The sequence below is a fragment of the Dreissena polymorpha genome, unplaced genomic scaffold (assembly GCF_020536995.1).
Source record: "Dreissena polymorpha isolate Duluth1 unplaced genomic scaffold, UMN_Dpol_1.0 chrUn079, whole genome shotgun sequence".
Lineage (NCBI taxonomy): Eukaryota > Metazoa > Mollusca > Bivalvia > Myida > Dreissenidae > Dreissena > Dreissena polymorpha.
The window spans coordinates 3,174-15,540 of record NW_026273393.1 but is presented as its reverse complement, the minus strand read 5'-3'; the positions used below and the strand labels follow the sequence as shown (position 1 = coordinate 15,540).

General features: G+C 35.5%; 1 long non-coding RNA gene across 42 annotated transcripts; it reads right to left on the bottom strand.

Annotated features, from left to right (window-relative positions):
• Positions 1–4,824: 4,824 nt before the first annotated feature.
• Positions 4,825–11,819, bottom strand: LOC127864007 (uncharacterized). 42 transcript variants are annotated; one of them, XR_008041371.1, is made up of 8 exons: positions 9,299–11,072; positions 8,714–9,142; positions 8,472–8,523; positions 7,810–7,873; positions 5,911–7,595; positions 5,585–5,686; positions 5,405–5,464; positions 4,825–5,240 (listed from the first exon to the last, which is right to left on the bottom strand). It is a non-coding gene; the product is annotated as an uncharacterized LOC127864007 (long non-coding RNA). The 42 variants fall into 42 exon arrangements; XR_008041362.1 differs by having other exon boundaries at positions 5,911–7,873; positions 8,714–8,780; positions 8,955–9,142; XR_008041369.1 differs by having other exon boundaries at positions 5,911–7,178; positions 7,371–7,449; positions 7,657–9,142.
• Positions 11,820–12,367: the final 548 nt, after the last annotated feature.

Genomic DNA, 12,367 nt, shown 5'->3' with positions numbered 1-12,367 from the left:
CAAAGTATAGGTACACTTCTACTCATTAATGTGTTATGCCTTTATTTCTGTCCAACGTTTATTTCCTTATAGTTTCATATAACTGTTTATCTTTCCTTCATGATTTATATGCCAATTTTAGTGCGTGCTATATGGACTCGAACTACTGAAAAATGCAAGTGAAACGCCCTTATCGTCATAAATGTGTTTTCGGGTCAATTCATGAAAAAAAGTTCGTTTTAATGTCAGGACAATATTTTGGTTTTCTTATATGTTACATTTCTCTGAAATAGTGTGCTTTCCGACTCGGTCGAACAAAGTGCCTATTTCTTAAGAGTTTGTTTTCTCTTTTGGTATCTCAAACATTTAACAATCGCAGTCTTAATATTTTCTGTGTTATAATTGTCTGTATGAAATAATGTCTGCTGCATCCATGAGCATTTCCTTGTGGACATCAGTGGACGATTAACGTTTGAAACGGTTTAAATAAGGCTATACACTAGCATAATATAGTGCGCAAAGGGCAGATTAATTTGCAATGACATTTAAGCGATACACGACATAACACGCATAGCATACTGATTTCGTAATGAATTTAATTATTCAAATTCGCCCTGGTCATCTTCTCTTTGTGTAAGAAGTATGAAAATAGAGAAGAATAGGTTGGTGTTGATTATAGATCAGGCTCGCCAAGGTTCGTGCTTTTTGTTTTCTACGCCTCGCATGATAAACCTGATCTATAATTAACACTCATCTATTATTCTATTTTTCCCAATTATTACTCAGTAAACCTTTTTATTTAAACAAATAAATTATTTTAACTAGATAAATTCGCTGGATTTATGACGTCATTTTGTCGAACAAATGACGTCTTTTATAGTAGAAATTTAATCAACGGGGCTTTAATCAACCGAATTTGCTGTAAAAGTGGGATAAACAAATTATACTTGTGCTTTTTACTTATCCCCTAAGACCACACCAGAATTAAAAAACGTATTGCGTCAGGCATATGAGAACATACATGCTAACGTCAGGCACTCCTACGAGTGGTCTGCCGGAGATCTTTTCACCATAATCTTTTCCTAGCCCACGTTCGCATGTCATGCTCAGGTTGTTAAATTAATAACAAAATATAATAATGATAACCAGTCAAAATATAAACGGAGTTATGGATTACACTGTTCCCTATCCCAGTTTGCAACACGTCATGGGATTTCAAACATGTTCACGTTTGTCGTTTCCTGTCTGGAGTATAGATAAGCAACAAACGTACACGGCACGAATCACAACGAAAACATCTGATAAATAAAGATATATTGCTAACACATAACAACTAGAAAGGTTCGTGAAACAGACAGACATATATTTTCAAGGCTTTTAGTAAAACAAGTTGTTAGCGTTATCATATTTTTGACATATTAATCCTAAATAATAACGTTTATAGGAGAAGATATATAGTATCCAATCGCCGATAATGAATGTGCGTAAAGTGTAGTCCCAGATTAGCCTGTGCAGTCCGCACAGGCTAATCAGGGACGACACTTTCCGCTTCTATGGTATTTTTCGCTTACAGAAAGTTTCTTCTAAGCAAAAATCCAGTTAAGACGGAAAGTGTCGTCCTTGATTAGCCTGTGCTCTTTTTCTTTTTATATTGTGTTTAATTGTTTTTAAAGAAGTAAGTTAAATTACTGTTTAATTTGCAACTTGATTAAGAGAAAAAATGTATTACACTATTGTTTCACTTGTTATGTTTATAGGGCTTCATATCAAGGCCTAATGGTTGCATTTTTAATCTGAAAAATTCATCGCAAAGTTGTTTTGTTTCGTTTGGCAACAACAAACACGTGGCGGAGGATAAATACTGTTTTTGGCAATCTGTTCTAAACGATAAGGCGAAGGTAATTTTTATTTTTAGAAATCGCATACTAAACAACAGAATATATAAACAAAGTATATCGGCAACAAATGGACACCATTTTGGTACTCATGACTCATATTACCAACTGCAAAACAAGTGTCTCTTAAATAACTGTGTATACACCTCACAGACATATTATCACTCATGATCTTTATTGACTAACGGAAGAACGAGGCGATGAACCGCCTTCGAGTAGTCTGTCTGAGAGACGTTTAGCATTCTGATTCCTAGATTAATACCCACGTTAGCGTGTCATGCTTTGGTAATTTAAATATATATTAATAATTCATTAAGACTCTTGTTCGTTCAACTGGCGACAGCGATTAAACTGGATGAAACTATGTTTAACAAAGCTATTGTGATTTTGAGCTTTTAAGCATATACACAGCAACTCAAAATCGAACCTAGTGGCATTTGGTCCCGCGATAAAATTGCCTGTGTAGGTGTGTGAATCATTTCAGAATCATTTCAGAATTTAATAGCTATTGCGTGCCTTTTATCAGCGAATAATTGCTGGTACATTTCAATCATGTACTCGATGACAATTTGTTGGTTCATTTTAATTGTGAGTGCAGCAACTCGAAATCGAGCCTATGGGTATTTGGTCCCGCGATAAAATTAATTGCGTAGGAGTGTGAGTCATTTCAGCGTTGGATTGCTATTGCATGCCTATTATCAGCGAATGCTTAAACGTTAAATTTTAACTGTGCTAGTTATAACGTAGATTTGTCAAATAGTTTTACTACATACCGATTAGCGAAAAATTGCTGGTACATTTTAATCACGTACTCAATGTCAATGTGTTGGTTCATTTTTATCATGAGTGTAGCAACTCAAAATCGAGCCTAGTGGCATTTGGTCCCGAGATTATATTGACTGTGTAAGAGTATGAATATTGCTATTGAGCAGCGAGTAGTATTCGTGTTATAACCAAAGCCGGGACTTGCACCCAGATTTCTTCTCCCTCGAAGAAGGAAAAGCGTTCTGCTTTGAACTACTGTGGTTGTATAAACACGTTTCATACAAGCTACATGATCAAGAGGTGTCACTCAGCGTTTGTACGGGCTTGTGACCGTTCTTTTCACAGCGAAATGAAAAGAGCCGCTTTACCACCTTGCGATATGCAATACGGACTAGCATACTAGCAAACAATATAGCCTTTACTTTTGCCATGCATTAACGAAGAAACATTGGCCTTTCGGCGATGGCTAAACCTCAGAAATCCCATTTAAATAAATATTTTTTTCACATCTTGCAGAAATGTTCTGTTGCATAATTTCTCAAAATATCCTAAATCAGATAATATACAATAACATGTGGACATCTGTTCCAGTATCTTGCAAGACGAATAACTATTTGTGGAGCTGTAACATAGCACAACCTTAGATATGTTACTGCCTTTCAACTGTGTTATTTTATCAAATATATTTCATTGATCAGACACGACAGATTTTCATTTCAACTTCACGTGAACAAAACACGTTCGTATCAAACTGCAAAATCGCATTGTAGTGTTTGCAGACCAGCTGCTGCTGAGAATTTTCTTCTACTATACGAATGTGCCTACATATCTGTTACATCAATGCATCATATACTAGTATTTTATCTTACAACCAAACCATAGCATTGAAGTAATACTGCTTTTCAAACAGCGCTTGTTAATATCAACCTAGGTAGCAAACTATGCGATCGAGTGTAGATTTGGCCAAGAGGCAAAAGTAGTTAATATCGCAAACTGTTATGTATATAGATTTTTTTCATCCATATTTTGTATTATGTGTGAAACAAAACTGCAAACTACTGTGTACACTCGAAAGCTTACCAACAAGATGATTGACCAGCGCTTGTCAATATCAACTCAAGTAGCTAACTATGCGATCGATTGTAGATTATATAGTGTGTTTTGTTCGTATATTCTACAAGCGCAATATAAAGCCTAAATACTGTTGAACGTTTGTGTTAATGTGTCTCATTGAAAGACAAGTCATACCAATAACGAGCCGTTGTACAAAATGTGTATGCAGTCAAAAGCGAGTAACTGCTTTAAGTTTACGAGTCACTCAATGTTAGTTTCAACACGAGTAGTTCGTAAGGCGCAATTAATGTTCAACGCAACATTGAGTAGCATAGTTTGTGTCCATATGGCAAATATCTTATAACGGTTAGTTGTTTATATAGTTTTTTTATCATTTCACCTCAAACTAAAGTTTGAAAGTTTTTTGCTTTGTACGATTGAAAGCTAGTGGTGTCACTCGGCGTTTTCACGGACTTGTGACCGTTCCTCTTGTCTGAGTACAAGAGAAGTCGCCTTCCCACCCCAGCCCTAGCAGACTTTGTGCATTGAAGCACTTAATAGAAATGTTATTGCTCGGTCATCGGTCAGGTTCGGTCAACGCGTGCCTGCGTTTCTGAGAGAGCCAGATTAAGATATTTCGTGTCACCGTACGAAAATACCATGGTGTCGCATAGCAAAGCACAGGCATGTCACCATGCGTGCCTACCACCCTTCCAACAGCGCAACAATGTGGTGTTGAAAGGATTCCCAGATAGTGTCGAAAGTATTGACGGTCATAACGGGGACGAGTTGCTTTATAGCGCCTCATTTCGTATTGACTTGCAACCCCGCCCTAGACCGCTACACAGCTAACTGGGCAGGACTCCATCTGACTATCAATCTCAGCGATCATAGTTTTGAAAAACGTCTGCTTTTTAATTGTTGGTATTTGGTACTTGGAGTCTCTTGTGCCAAAGTAGAGACTTACTTTTTGTTTAAAGATGAAGCAATCATTAACTGGTTGGTAGTCTTAACAGTGCGTCAAGATAAGCACCGTGAAAACATTTTAGCACCGAAATACCGAGGTGTTCACCCCCAAGTGCTATCAGTGCGCTTCACACTTGTGGAGTCTTAAACCCCTCGGCCGCCCAAACACAGTTAATGACTGTTAATGTTTATTTTTGTTTGATTTTGGTATTGCATAGTTTAAACACAAACACATACATCAATATTGCTGGCCAGCGCAATAAAACAAGGAAAAAAAAGGTAGGAGAACAATCTCCTTTAGTTTTCATGTAAAAACATAAACATAAACATACACACTGTCAACACTTGCCACTTGCAACACCGAGTTCGTTTCAGTGCAGAATGTACACATTTTTCGATCGACACATATTCGCAATGTTACATGGATTCACAAAGTTACATGGATTCACAAAGTTGCACTGATGTCCATACGCGGTCCAATGTTCGAGTTATCGGTGCGATGGACCCACGGTTTTGTCGCAGCTGTACGCCACACGTATGCATTGACTACTCGGTGTTCACATCAAGGTTTGTATATTGGCACTGAAAATAGAAAAGCAAATTGTGTTAAACAGTAAACGATGAAAGTAAACAGCCTGAAATGATAAAAACATGCATGTGTAATATACCATGTATCAAATAAAATAGTAAACACAAACTGCTAAAGAAAAACACACAACTCTACCAACTGTTTAACTGATACTTACTTTTTTGTTTTGTGTTGCATGTTCAGGCGCCTTTCTGTCACTGCTCGTCTAGCAGTACAGCTGAAATGAAATAGAAAGCATGATCAGAAACTTTCATTGTAATTGTACAACTTACAATTTATGTGCACAATTTTGCATTTAAGTATAACATACAGTAAAACAATTTCAACTAATACTCACTTTTTTGTTGTGTTGTTTCCACAAAGGCGCCTTGTTGTCACTGCTCGCCTGGTAGTAAAGCTGACTCGTCAAGTAGTAGAGAACACTCGTCTAGCAGTAAAGCTGAAATGAAATCGAAAGCATGATTAGAAACTTTTGAATGTGTTTGTACAACTTACAATTTATAAACACAATATTGAACTGTAACAGTAAACATGAAACAGATAACAATTTTACTTACCTATGTTGTCTTCGCTGAAATACAAAAGTCATGTTCATAGCAATCATAGCATATTAACATACACTGAATACAACTCAAAACTTTTAGTAAGAAACTCAGTACTTACTTTGTATTTTGTATCCAATCCCTCTGCGGGCAATCTTCTTCAGTCCACAATCGAGCTGAAATCAAGACTCAATGCATACATGTAAATTTTGCCAAATAACAAACAGAACTGTGAACCAAAACTTTAACTAAACAAAACTAACTTTTCAACTGTAATGGTACTCACCTCTGGCAACTGAAATCATACAGACATTTTGCATAGCACAATACATTTTTAGTTTGAAGATAAGAATGATTTATGAACATTTTACTTACACAAAGCATAAATATAAAATACATGCTATGATGAAAAAAAACAATATGTATACAAAATTATACATAAAAAAACACACTATACTTACCATTGCTGACCTGAAATTGAAAAAAGCACATTTTGTATAGCAGAATACAAGTCATCAAAACAGTTCAATATGAAAATTAAAGAAAGTTTGTGTACTTACCACAGCCATACTGAAATGAAAAAGAAACACATTTTACAATGCAAAATACAGGTCATCAAAACAGTTCAATATGAAAGGCAATTGTACTTACCACAGCCACACTGAAATGTAAAAAACAATAAGCATTGCATAGCAGTATACAAATCATCAAAACAGTTCAATATGAAAATTAAAGAAGGCAATTGTACTTACCACAGCCACACTGAAATGAAAAATATATTAAGCATTGCATAGCAGGATACAAGTCATCAAAACATTTCAATATGAAATTATACAAAGTTAGTGTACTTACCACAGGATACTGAAATGAAAAACAGACATTTTACAATGCAGAATACAGGTCATAAAAACAGTTCAATATTAAATTATAGAAAGTTTGTGTACTTACCACAGCCATACTGGAATGAAAAAAACATTTAGCAATGCATAATAATCAAGACTTACCTAGCTGATCTTGAATCATTCTCTGTTTCTCAACTTCTCAGTAGTCCAAAAGTCTGCTCTGTAACGACCCACCATTCCAATCTGAAAAATAGTTAAGCATAACAAAGCACAAAACAAACCAAAAGAGTAGTTTACTTACCTCATATTTTGTGCAGGTTTTTAACAGCCAATTTTCTTCTTGAAACCTGTATTCGTCTCTTTTTTGACCCACTGTGGAACAGTCACAGCAATGTAAGTCTGAAACATAGAAGGGCATAACAACATTACATACAAACCAGTATATTTGTTTTGACTTACCTCGTGGCTAGAGTCGAGAAACAGATGCTGAATTTCTTTTCTGCCACAAGCTGTCAAATCATCTCTGCAACATCTCTGCAATTGAAACCTGAAACAGAGTAAAACAGAAAAACATTTTGTATACAATATAGTAAACGCTTACCTTGTTATCGGCCTGAGTTGCAGCAGTGATTTTTTCTTGAAATCTTCTTCTTTTCCCTCACTGCATGAGAGACCTGAAAAATAGCATGCAGTGCAAAACACATGAGTTAAATTAAACCAAAATTTTGTTTCTACTTACCTTGCTTCTGTAGAGTTGAATCACAGTAGTAGAATTCCTTCTTCAAACACATTTCTCTGTCTACACCAGGAACTTGAATCTGAAACAGAGAAAAGCATCACATCAAATTGTACAGCTCAAGTGCATTCATTCAATGCTTACCTACTTTCTGTTGAGTTGTTTCACAGCAGATGAAATCCTTATTCACTGTTGGCACTGCTATGAGACCATTTCTGCATGTGAAATCTGAAACAGAGTAAAGCAAAGTATGCATGGTAAAAATCAAACCAACAATTGTAACACTTACCCTGTTTGCATGTCCCATTCACTTTCTCAGCAATGTTCCTCTTCTTGAATCGTCTTCGTCGCTGACTACAAGTACACCTGAAACATAGCATGCACAAAACATACCATATAAAAACAAAATACAAGTGTTCATACTAAAATGAAACACACTTACCTTTCTGCGTTGCTCAGCTCTGTTCGACTGTCAACTCTTCATGTCATGTCATACCTGAAACGAACTAAATCAAAACATGCATAGCACACTATCATTGATGAATCATTGATAAAATATTGAAACAAGTGTATGCTTCATAGCTCTGTGTATTTTTCACTTTAAATCACAGACAACTGGCGATCACAAAAGTAAAGACATTTTTGTACTACTCAAACATTAAGCTCACATTCACGAACACCAACCGACAGAGTTGTTATAGAGTGATAATCCCTAAAACTGTAAAAAAGAATCGAAATCAGTTTTCATTAATCATGGTTTATTGAAACAAATGTATACTACAATACTCACCACAGCTCCCTGAAATGAAATAGAAATGTTAACAGCATGCAAACAAATGTTAACCAATATCAAATCATCTATAGTAAATATCAACAAAAGCATTTTGATACACATAGTAAGTGTTCACCATCATAGTACATCATCAGTTAGTTCGACATCCCACGGTTGCTCAAGTGTAAGTACTGGCTAGCATTTACCCTTTTCAGTAAACCGTCACACATCAGCATTTTTAGACACAAGTGCTGATAGATTCAACCCTTGTTATCATCTTTCACAGACTTCTATGAGTAAACAACTGAAAAATATAAAACGTTTGTACTCACTGTTTGGCAGCTCCAAGAAACACGTCTGTACTGCTTGCCATCTGGACATCAACTGAAACAAAACATCTGAAAACACACATACATTTTAAACGTTTTTGAACAAAAATCAACACAGAGCAGAGCTAATCTGCAGCAGTTAATCTTTCTTAAAATTGAATTCTCCATCTCTGCATAGCACACATAAAAAATAGCATAACATCACATTACAGCAGTCAATGAAAACAAAAATTTGATCGACTTACCTTGCTTCTGTAGAGTTGAGTAACAGACGTGGAAATCTTCTTCCATGTGTAAACCAGTGACTCGAATCTGAAATAAAGTAAAGAACACATTGTACAACTCAAATCAATGAATTAAAACTTACCTTACTTTTGATGAATTGTGTCTCAGCAGTTGAAATCCTGTTTAATTTCTGCATGTGAAATCTGAAACAGAGCAAAGCACGCATGTTACAAATTAAACAAACACAAGTGTTACACTTACCCTGTTTGCAAGTCCCAATCACTTTCTCAACAATGTTCCTCTTCTTGATTCGTCTTCGTCGCTGTCAGCAAGTACACCTGAAACATAAAAGCATGCACAAAACATCCCATATAACAACTATTTTGTACTTACCATATGAGTGCTTTTCTGTTCAGGTCAGCTTGAAAACCCATCACTGCCATCAGCATCTGAAAAATAGTACATCACAAACAAACATAACATATCATAAAAACAGTTTAACACAACAGATATGAGAGCTCTCGCAACCACGTCTGTTCTGTTCGACTGTCCAAAAGCAAGTGACAGTACTTCAATTCACTAACATTGAGAAATTCTAAACTTACCTTCAAGGCTTGTTGAGTAGCTCTAAAAACAAGACTGCTTGGCTCCACTGTTCACTCCAACTGTCATATCATCACTGGATAAGCACTCCTGAAATGTATTAAAACAAAACATGCATAGAACAAACATTCAGTCAAAAGTACTTACCTTTCACTTTGTCACTGCCCTGTGCTCAACTCCAGTCAGCATGACATCTCTGCTTGAAAGTCTGAAACATATAAAAACATGCAATGCAAAACAAACATAGTTACTTACCTTCTAGCATATTGTTGGAGCTCCAGAAAACACGACTGTTCACTTCAGCTGCCAGACTTGAACTGCCAGCACACATCTGAAAATCTGAACAAAGCATTCATGTTCCATACTGTACTAGCCGTATGATTTTGAGTTACTGACATACTTATCATCCAAAAAAAGAGTACATGAAAATCTAGCAAAAAATAGGTTTTCATCTGTTCACGAGTTATACTCTGAAAGAAACCATGATGATGACAAAACTCACTTTATCTCTTCTTTTGTCAAAACACAAGTGTTCATTGTGAAATTTAACAAACTTACCTTTTCGTTTCCCAGCTCTGTTCAAATGTCAGGTCTACATTTCATGTCAAATCTGAAAAAGATCTACATCGAAAAATGCATAGCACACAATCTGTGTTAAAACAGTAACTGTTTGTTGTATTCAAAGCTCCGTGTATTTTTCACTTTACACATCACAGACAACTGGCGACCACAAACGTAGAAACATTTCTGTACTACTCAAAACATTGCTGTATGAACGCCAACCGACATATTTTTGTTATAGACTTATAGTCCCTAAAACTGTTCAAAAAGAATCAAAAGCAGTTTTCAGTCATAATCTTTTATTGAATTCTATACATAGGCAATACAATCTACAGTACTCACCACAGCCCACTGAAATTAAACATCATGAAATATACATGTAAAGCAATACATTTATCATATTATAGTGCATATCAACAAATGCAATTCAATAAATTTTATGCATTCAGTAAGTGTTCACCATCATGTTACATCATCAGTTCGATTAGCATCACCACAATACATCAACTCATAATACTGGTTAGCATTGAGCTCATGCTATAGCTATCATACATCAGCATTCATAGACACTAAAAATCAAGTAATATCTACAGTACTCACCACAGCACACTGGAACAAAATAGAAATGTTAACAGCATGCAAATACAAGTAAAGCAATATCATATTTAGTACATATAAGAAAAGTATGTCAATACACCATCATATTACACCATCAGTTCGTTTCACATTCCCACGGTAGCTCAACTCTTAGTACTGGCTAGCATTTAGCCTTTTCAATAAACATTCAGCATTTCTAGACACAAGCACTGATTAATTCTACCCATCATATCATCATTCACATCATTCCATACTAAGTGTACAATAACAGTTTTCATTAAGCATCGTTAACTAAAAACCACACATACAAGTTAAATCTGCAATACTCACCACAGCCCACTGGAATAAAATAGAAATGTTAACAGCATGCAAATACAAGTAAAGCAATATCATATTTAGTACATATAAGCACATGCATTTAATATTTTTGCAACATTTTTCCATCATATGTTCGCTTCCTCAAAATAGCTCAATGAATATTCTGTTCCACCATCATCCACTATTATCGCTCATCACAACATATCGACACTGTATCAGCACTGAGTAATTTCTACCCAACACATTACAACCATCATACATCATCACGCAACTTGTAAACAGTAAAACGAAAAAAATTTGTACTCACGTTTTTTGTAGACAGCAGCTCGATGAACACGTCCGCACAGCTCGACATCTGAACCTCAACTGACAGTCAATCGCTTGACACCACAACATAAATTTAATTATTCACAACAGTCAGAGCTTAAAAAAACACGTCCGATCAGTCCGATGTCAAAACTTAAAGTGAAGTCAAGTCGTTCAAAAAAATTAATGTAAGTCAAACATTTCATATATAACGCTCACAAAATTTCGTTGTCAGTCAATACTAAACGTTCAAAAGTTAACATCGCATAAGAGTATGATTTCATTTCACAACTCAAGTCAAAGTCAAGTTGTTATCTCATAACAATAACCTAACACTTCAGTCATCCAGTCATTCAACAACCTGAGTACCAAGTCGCTATTCTATAACGCGAAAACTTTTCATCAATAGTCAGAGCTCACGAAAGTACGTCCGTCTTCGTCAACGTTCAAAAGTCAACTGAAACTTTTTAATCGTAAAAATATTTCAAAGTCAAATTTTGTTCAGAGCTCACAAAAACAAGTCTGTCTTTGTCAAAGACCATCAGTCAACTAAGATTCTGTCGTAGTAAAAAAAATTTAAAAGTCAAAACTTTTTTCAGAGCGCTTTAAAAACACGTCCGTATTGGTCAATGTCCAAGCCGCAAATGAGCGTTCTTTACCCGCGCAGTTCAAATTATAATTAGGTCACGACGTCGAGAGCTTCGAAAAACACGTCCGAACCCTTCAACGACCAAACGAAGAATGACAGAAAAGCACATGGAAAATGTTTATTCTTCATGATTTGAGTTACGATCGAATGTGTATTTGATGACAAATCTAAAAATCATACTTACCATGCAAAAATCCTACAAATATTGACTTTGTGATGATATTTTTTCATGACCATACAAGCCGAAATATTCACACTCACAGCTTGAATGGGCATACAAATTGATAAGCATGAGTCCGTACAATCCATCCAGTATTTCCTTCGAGTTAAAGCAAATCCATGGTCTTTAGGTCTCAAATTTTGTTATGAGGCGTACTCAACGCAGATTTTTAGAGTCAATGTTAAAACGACAAAAGGCGAGTATATAAAAAAATCTAGTCAAACATAGATTTACTAACCTATCATTCTGAAATAATCCTAGATCATATCAAATATGTGAGTAATCCATCAAAATATTTATTACTGAACATTTAACATCAGCACAAAATATTCCCGTATACCCATTTAGTTTTCTACATAGCCTGAACAATTCAATATTTATTTTCAATTCCGAGAACTCAAATGTTTTCATGACGTTCGA